Source organism: Silene latifolia, chromosome Y (genome assembly GCF_048544455.1).
Source record: "Silene latifolia isolate original U9 population chromosome Y, ASM4854445v1, whole genome shotgun sequence".
NCBI classification, from domain to species: Eukaryota; Viridiplantae; Streptophyta; class Magnoliopsida; order Caryophyllales; family Caryophyllaceae; genus Silene; species Silene latifolia.
Window position 1 is genome coordinate 247,704,264 of NC_133538.1, and position 6,612 is coordinate 247,710,875.

Sequence of the window (6,612 nt, forward strand, 5' to 3'; positions counted from 1 at the left end):
GTCATATATGATTTGACGCTTCAAATTGTCAACCTCAGTGATACTTTTGGGCGTCAAATATACCTTTTTGACACTTTATTCAGACACAAATTGACACTTTTTATTGTAACGTATAGTTTTGGATTTCAGATTTTTGAGAACTTGACTTTCTAACTTCGAAGAGATTAAATAGACCTAAAATACATAACTAAATTATCAATAAACAAAATGCAATATATAATGATCGGAAGTACCCATGTACATTTATAAATAATATCATACATTTGATATATTTACGTTACAAATACTAGCATAGAAAATTCAACATAAAGTTGTCCAAAACAATTGTAAATAATGCTACAAAAGAAGCTAAATCGGGCCACTTAGTAGTTTGAATGTCGAAGGGGCTTCAATCATGTAGGTGCAATGTCAAAAGGGCTTCAATCAACATATGAAGGCGCATCGTCACCATCCGACGAATCTAAAACCTATAACGGGCAAACACAAAATAATTTATATGAATATATTATTGAATAAGTACGGAAGCCAAGAATAACAACTTAAAGCAATAATCAAACAGGGAATATGAATTTGTATAGTCTACTTCAGCATTTAAGAGGCGGAAGTTCATATTTCCATTAGTTATATGATCTAAAGAATGCTATAACGATGGTGTTTGATAGGGGAGCAATAGAAATTGAGAAATATAGACGATGTGTAACATCTGCACCATACACAATGATCAACATCAAGCTAACTCTAAAAGCAGAAAAATCCAGGGATACATACATCAAAGTGGACACTAGATAACACGTGTAACAAATCGGTTGTGTTCAAATTTTCAATGAATCATAAATCTAACTGATATTATTTGCATCCACCAGCCGTGTCCAACACCAACCAAGACCAAGAAAGTAAATTGTCATTCAAAAATTTTCAAAGAAACCACATAAGGAAGCTTTAAAAAATCGAACTAACATAATTGAAAAGTAAATTGTAGATGAGGAAGAGAAATATGTAAGTAATAAGAAAGATGACTTTGTAAGGGTCTAAAGTTATATGATATCTAGATAATAATAAGTCATACTCCCTCCATCCCACATCATATGAGAAACACACATCAATCAGCTTGAGGAAAAATAGAAACAAAGAAAAAGAGAGAAAAATATTGTCTCTTGATAGGTTAAGGGATTATCATTACCTGTGTAACACAAGAATTAACTCTTACTTAGGACTATATTATAGTCTCTTTAACCTGAAATTGAAAAGGAAAACACAGAAAGTTGAGAGTCAGCTGACTTACAATTTACATGCAACAAGACTTCAACTAATATGAGACTAAGAAAGGTAGTGGGAATTAACCAAAGATGCCCAAAATAGCAAAAAGACATGCCTAGGTAAATATTTGCCTCAAACCTGGGTAAATTTTGCATTATTCACATTCCTAAACTAATAAGAAAACAAGGAACAAATAATCAATGAACATAGTCATTATTTATGAACAAGAGACTACTTTGAACATCTATAATCATCAAGTAACAACGGAAAATACCAATTGCAAAAAGTTGCAATATCAGCTAGAAAGCTTCGAATTTCACATGACAACAATAACGTTATTCTTCAAGCCAAATGCCCACATTATCATGTATGGACAAATTAAAACATAAAAGCAACTTACCTAAATGAAAACAATACTAGAAATTTTGATGTTCAAAATGTGTCTGATAGAAGAAAAATATGTCTTTAGTAAACAGATATTGTTAGATTGAGGCACCCAACTATACTAAAAGAAATTATGGGTCAAGTAAGAGTAGGTTGCTGAAATTAAAAAAAAAAAGGCCTGAAAACACTTGGAAAACCAGATTCAAGAGATCTTGATGTTAACTCATACACCAGGGGTTGAGTTAGAATACGTTAGCTTAGGGAACAAACATTGCGTTACGATAATAAAGAAATTGAAAGGTTTCTACAACAATAATCCAATCACTTGTTTTATCGAGTGCATAATAAAAACTAACCTTAGTCAAAGTGAAATATCCAACAAGTATTAGCTGGCAAAAACTACAATAACAAAGCAATGAATAAAAATGAATTGATGTATCAGTGTGTACATCCATTTTAGCCTCATAAAGCATTATTGTCTACTGCCTCAAGGATTATCAGAAATAATGTACATGCTCCATCCTATAACAAAAAGAAAAAAAAATTATAGTACTGATTTCATAATATCAAAACTGGTTTAAATGTCATTATTAACTCAAAATAATGATAATGGCGACCTTCTATTTCAAAAGCAGTAGTATTAGTAACATATTTTTATACTTCAAAATACTTCTGTAAGACCTGAATTTTATGTCATTTGAGTAACAAAATGAAAAAGATTATAAAAACTATGCTCGTACAAAATAGAAGCCTCAAAATAATAGTTAAGCTAATACTATTCTTTATTTATAGAGAGCCACTAATAACAAGGCCAATGCGGAGTAAGTGCGGAGTGAGCCTGAACCAAGATCAAACTTTGTAGAATGATATTGCAGAAAAAACAGAGGAACATTAATGGTAGATATACAAATGAGCCAAATATATATCATAATTTCATCTTGTGATTTCACTTATGAACATGTCATGTAAATTTGGAGCACACACAATAAAGGAATAGAATTCCATTCTTTGAAGGTTTATATTATTAAGTACTCCATATAAAACGTGACGAGTAAAGGACATAGAAGATCAAGTAAATTTGCATCATGTGTAACATATGCCCTACCTACAAATACTAACTTAACAAAGTTTAGCTTTATTGCCGTCTTGGAGATTTGGTTCATCTTGAGCTTAAAAATTGAGTAGTTTCTTGAAGACACCAATAATTACCTACTCATAAGACAATCATGAAAGAAGCAAGATTACAAATAATTATCATACAATTAAGGGTATGAAAGACGTTATCAATCATAAACCCTGGCTGATGATAAAATTAAGTACTTTGTAGAGAAATTAGAAGGAAAATTAGTCAGAACAAATATGTCAACAAAAAAAGATGGAAAATGAACACTAATATTGCTGTATTTGAAAACCCCTACAAAAACCTTATAAATTACAAAGTGAGAATAAGAACTGAATCTAATGACGCATAAACAGAAACTATCGATTACCACGAAAAATAACACTAACTCGCCCTTATCAAAGGGCAAATCTCTGATCAAAGCGCAAATTCTAACTGTAACATAATTAAAAAATCAGTCAAACTACGCATCATACATAAAATAAGCATCAATATCCGTTACTCCGAAATCTGATACCTGTCATTCCAGTAGCAAGCAAGCCAATGTACTTAGTAATCTTATATAGATGCAACACACTAGATTGATCCAATAGCTTGTCCTATATATCAATGAAATCCCAAAACCTCAAAAATTTATGAAAATCAAATCATTTCTTATTTAATCAAATAAATCAAAACCCTAATAAATCACAAACATACATGATGTTTCTTCTGAGTGTCGAAATGCAATATTCAATACAGAAGACTTGATTGCCCTGAACGCATACCCTAATCAACCAACTAATATAAAGAATCAATGAAACTGGGGGAAATAAAATGTTAGAAACCCTAGAAATTAGGCTCGAAGTAAGAGGAGATCTATATACCGACTGTAAAGAGATGACCTTAGGGAGAGAAGATAGTGATGTGAGGATCATAACCTGCTCCGCTACCTCGCAAAAGATTGATGAAAGAGTGAATCAAGAAAAATTGAAAATTACAATGTGGGTGTAAAAAGAAAGGGGAAGGAGGAAATAGATGAGAAAGTGTTGCAGCGGTTCCAGAATATTAAGAAAGATTGAATGAAGAAAGATTGAATGAATTTTATTTGTGTTAATTTTTTAATAGTTTGACATAGCAATAGGCGGTGACTCTTTAATGAAACTTTTCGAAACTCGCGGTTAGAATTTCACATATGGGTAGGCCCCATGAACTAGCTAGGCTCTTGTGCCTTCGACGCTCTAAACAAGCGTCAATCCATAAGTGTCATTATCTCAAGGGATTTGTAGTAGTGAGGATTATGAAAGCATTGTTTCTTTTGCTTAGTGTTGGGCCTGATATTTTAAAACTATGTTCAGGATACACATTTATCCTGGCCTGACAATTAGGAGAGAAACGTCAGGCTAACTCAAGGCTGGCACCAGGCAGGAGAGGGAAACGGTAAAATAAGAGAATAATATTTGATTGAGTCAAGTATAATTATAGAGAATATTCTGGCTTTATTACACCAATTAAGAGACAATTATGGAGAATATTATGTCTTAAAGGCCAAGCATTAATCCGGGTAATGAAGAGCATTGAAGGTGCAATTTATGGCGTCACTAAAAGAAAAAATATTACACCTTAATTGTGAAGATTATTCAGCAAACACGAAGACTACTATATAAAGAGGAACCAAGATCATTCCAAGGGATAAGCTATCACTTTCCAAGCAATACAATCACAATACTTAGATAAAATACTCCATATTGTACCTATTTACGTTACTATTCTCCATATACATAGTGAAATCTCTCCTGGCGTGGTGCCCGTGGTTTCTTCCCAATTAAAGGGTTTTCCACGTACAAAATCCATTGTCTTACTCGTTTATTTTATTTACTTTATTTTACTTACATTGTATCCTTCCCTGCAGTCTTAAATAAGGTAAACGAGCTAGTTAACCCAGCAACAAACTCTACCTGACCTGATTCAGCTTTGTGCAGAATCCACCTAAAATAATTGGCGCCCACCGTAGGGCATCTAGCTCATTAATATCTTTTTTTCCTTTCACACAAAAAATCTAAAAAACAAATAAACTAGCAAAAACATGTCTCAACCAACCATGGAAGAACAATTGACTGCTGCATTACAAAAAGTAGCAGAGTCAGAGGCTGAAATCTTGTAACTAAAAGAATTTGAGTCAGTCTTGAAACAAAAATTAGAGAAATCAAAGGGATCAGGCTCCAAAATCCAGCCAGGAACCCCATTCTCATCGATTATCCAGCACTTTGATTTCTCAACTTTTGGGAGTCCAAGTGGTGTCAAAAATGTGATCAACGTTGATGAAGAGACCCCCAAAGATGATAAAGCTGATGAAACAGGAGGAATCGTCATGATGGCAACACTCCAGGAAATCAAGAAGCTCAATGAAAAATTCAAAAAAATACCTGGAGTCCCTGCCAGCATGGAGGAAGCTGCCCCTGAAAGCTATGCTGACTCGCATTTTATAGATGAGATAGCTAAAGTAGATCTTCCGAAGAAATTTGTAATTCCATCTATGAGGACCTATGATTGGACCTCGGATCCACAAAACTATGTGGCCTTCTACAAGCAAAAAATGTTGGCTGCATCTATTACCAGCGAATTTAGGCAGGTTTGAAAGTGCAAAGGATTTGAAGCAACACTGACCGGTCCTGCATTGCAGTGATATATCAACCTGCAAAATGGAAGTATCAGATCTTTTGCTGACCTGATCAACACATTCTACCAGCAGTTCGCAAGTAGCAGGGAGTTGGAGAAACGTTCCAGTGACCTGTACAGAATACCCAAAAACCAGATGAGACCCTCTGAGTCTTCCTTGCTAGATTCAACAAGGAGAAAGTGTCAATTCCCAGGTGTGACGTTGGAACAGTAGTGGAAGCATTCAGGCAGGGGTTACTACCTAATAGTGATATTTATGGTGAGCTAACCAAGTACCCCTGTCATTCCTTCAAAGATGTCCAGGCAAAGACGCTTACCTATATCAGGCTAGAGGACGACAAGATTTACAAGGTTGGAGGACTCTGCAATGCAAAAGATTATGACAAGCCGAACAAGAGAAGCACCGGTAAGGGCAATAACTATAGGAGTGGTCCATATACCAGGTCTGATCAGTCAGAAGTCAACCTAGCGCAAGAACATCAAGGTAAGGCTAAAGTTCATCCACCTATCTCTGAACATAATTTCTGCGTTGACATTGCAGGTTTGATCCAGTGATTAGACAACATGGGACCGGTGGTTAGGTGGCCCAGAAAGTAAGACAACCCAAATCCAAGGAACGACCATACCAAGTGGTGTGAATTTCACATGGATATAGGGCATACAAAAGAGGATTTCTTCACTCTCAGGAAAGAAGTAGCCTACCTATTAAAGGCAGGATATCTCAAAGATCTGATTAAAGCCAGAGGCAGGAATGAAGATCCTGGCAAGTTCAACCTCGAGCTGAAGCAGGAACGCAATCTCCCTCCACCGCCTCTACTCTATGAAGTAAAATTCATAATTGGCGGATCAGAGATTTGTGGCCTGACCAGTTCAGCAGCAAAGAAGATAGCCAGGACTCCTCAAACTAAGTCAGCCTGCAAGCCTGACAATATACCGCATATCACATTCAGTGACTATGATCTGGTGGGCATCTCTGACTTACATCATGATGGCCTGGTGATCTCCATGCAAGTTGGCACTGCAAATGTAAGGAGAATCTTGGTAGTCGGAGGCAGCTTAGTGAATCTGATCATGTTAGATGTACTCAAAGCCATGAAGATCAGCGAGGACCAAATCACCAAGAAGTCTAGTGTCTTGGTAGGGTTCAGCGGTGAGATAAAGAATACATTAGGAGAGATCTATCTCCCTACCTA

General features: G+C 35.5%; 1 long non-coding RNA gene across 6 annotated transcripts; it reads right to left on the reverse strand.

The window, feature by feature from the left end:
• Nucleotides 1-228: 228 nt before the first annotated feature.
• LOC141634419 (uncharacterized) lies at nucleotides 229-3,841 on the reverse strand. 6 transcript variants are annotated; one of them, XR_012539140.1, is made up of 4 exons: nucleotides 3,628-3,841; nucleotides 3,461-3,541; nucleotides 1,181-3,360; nucleotides 229-467 (listed from the first exon to the last, which is right to left on the reverse strand). It is a non-coding gene; the product is annotated as an uncharacterized LOC141634419 (long non-coding RNA). The 6 variants fall into 6 exon arrangements; XR_012539136.1 differs by having other exon boundaries at nucleotides 1,181-2,850; nucleotides 3,279-3,360; nucleotides 3,461-3,841; XR_012539139.1 differs by having other exon boundaries at nucleotides 1,181-1,234; nucleotides 2,747-3,360; nucleotides 3,461-3,841.
• Nucleotides 3,842-6,612: the final 2,771 nt, after the last annotated feature.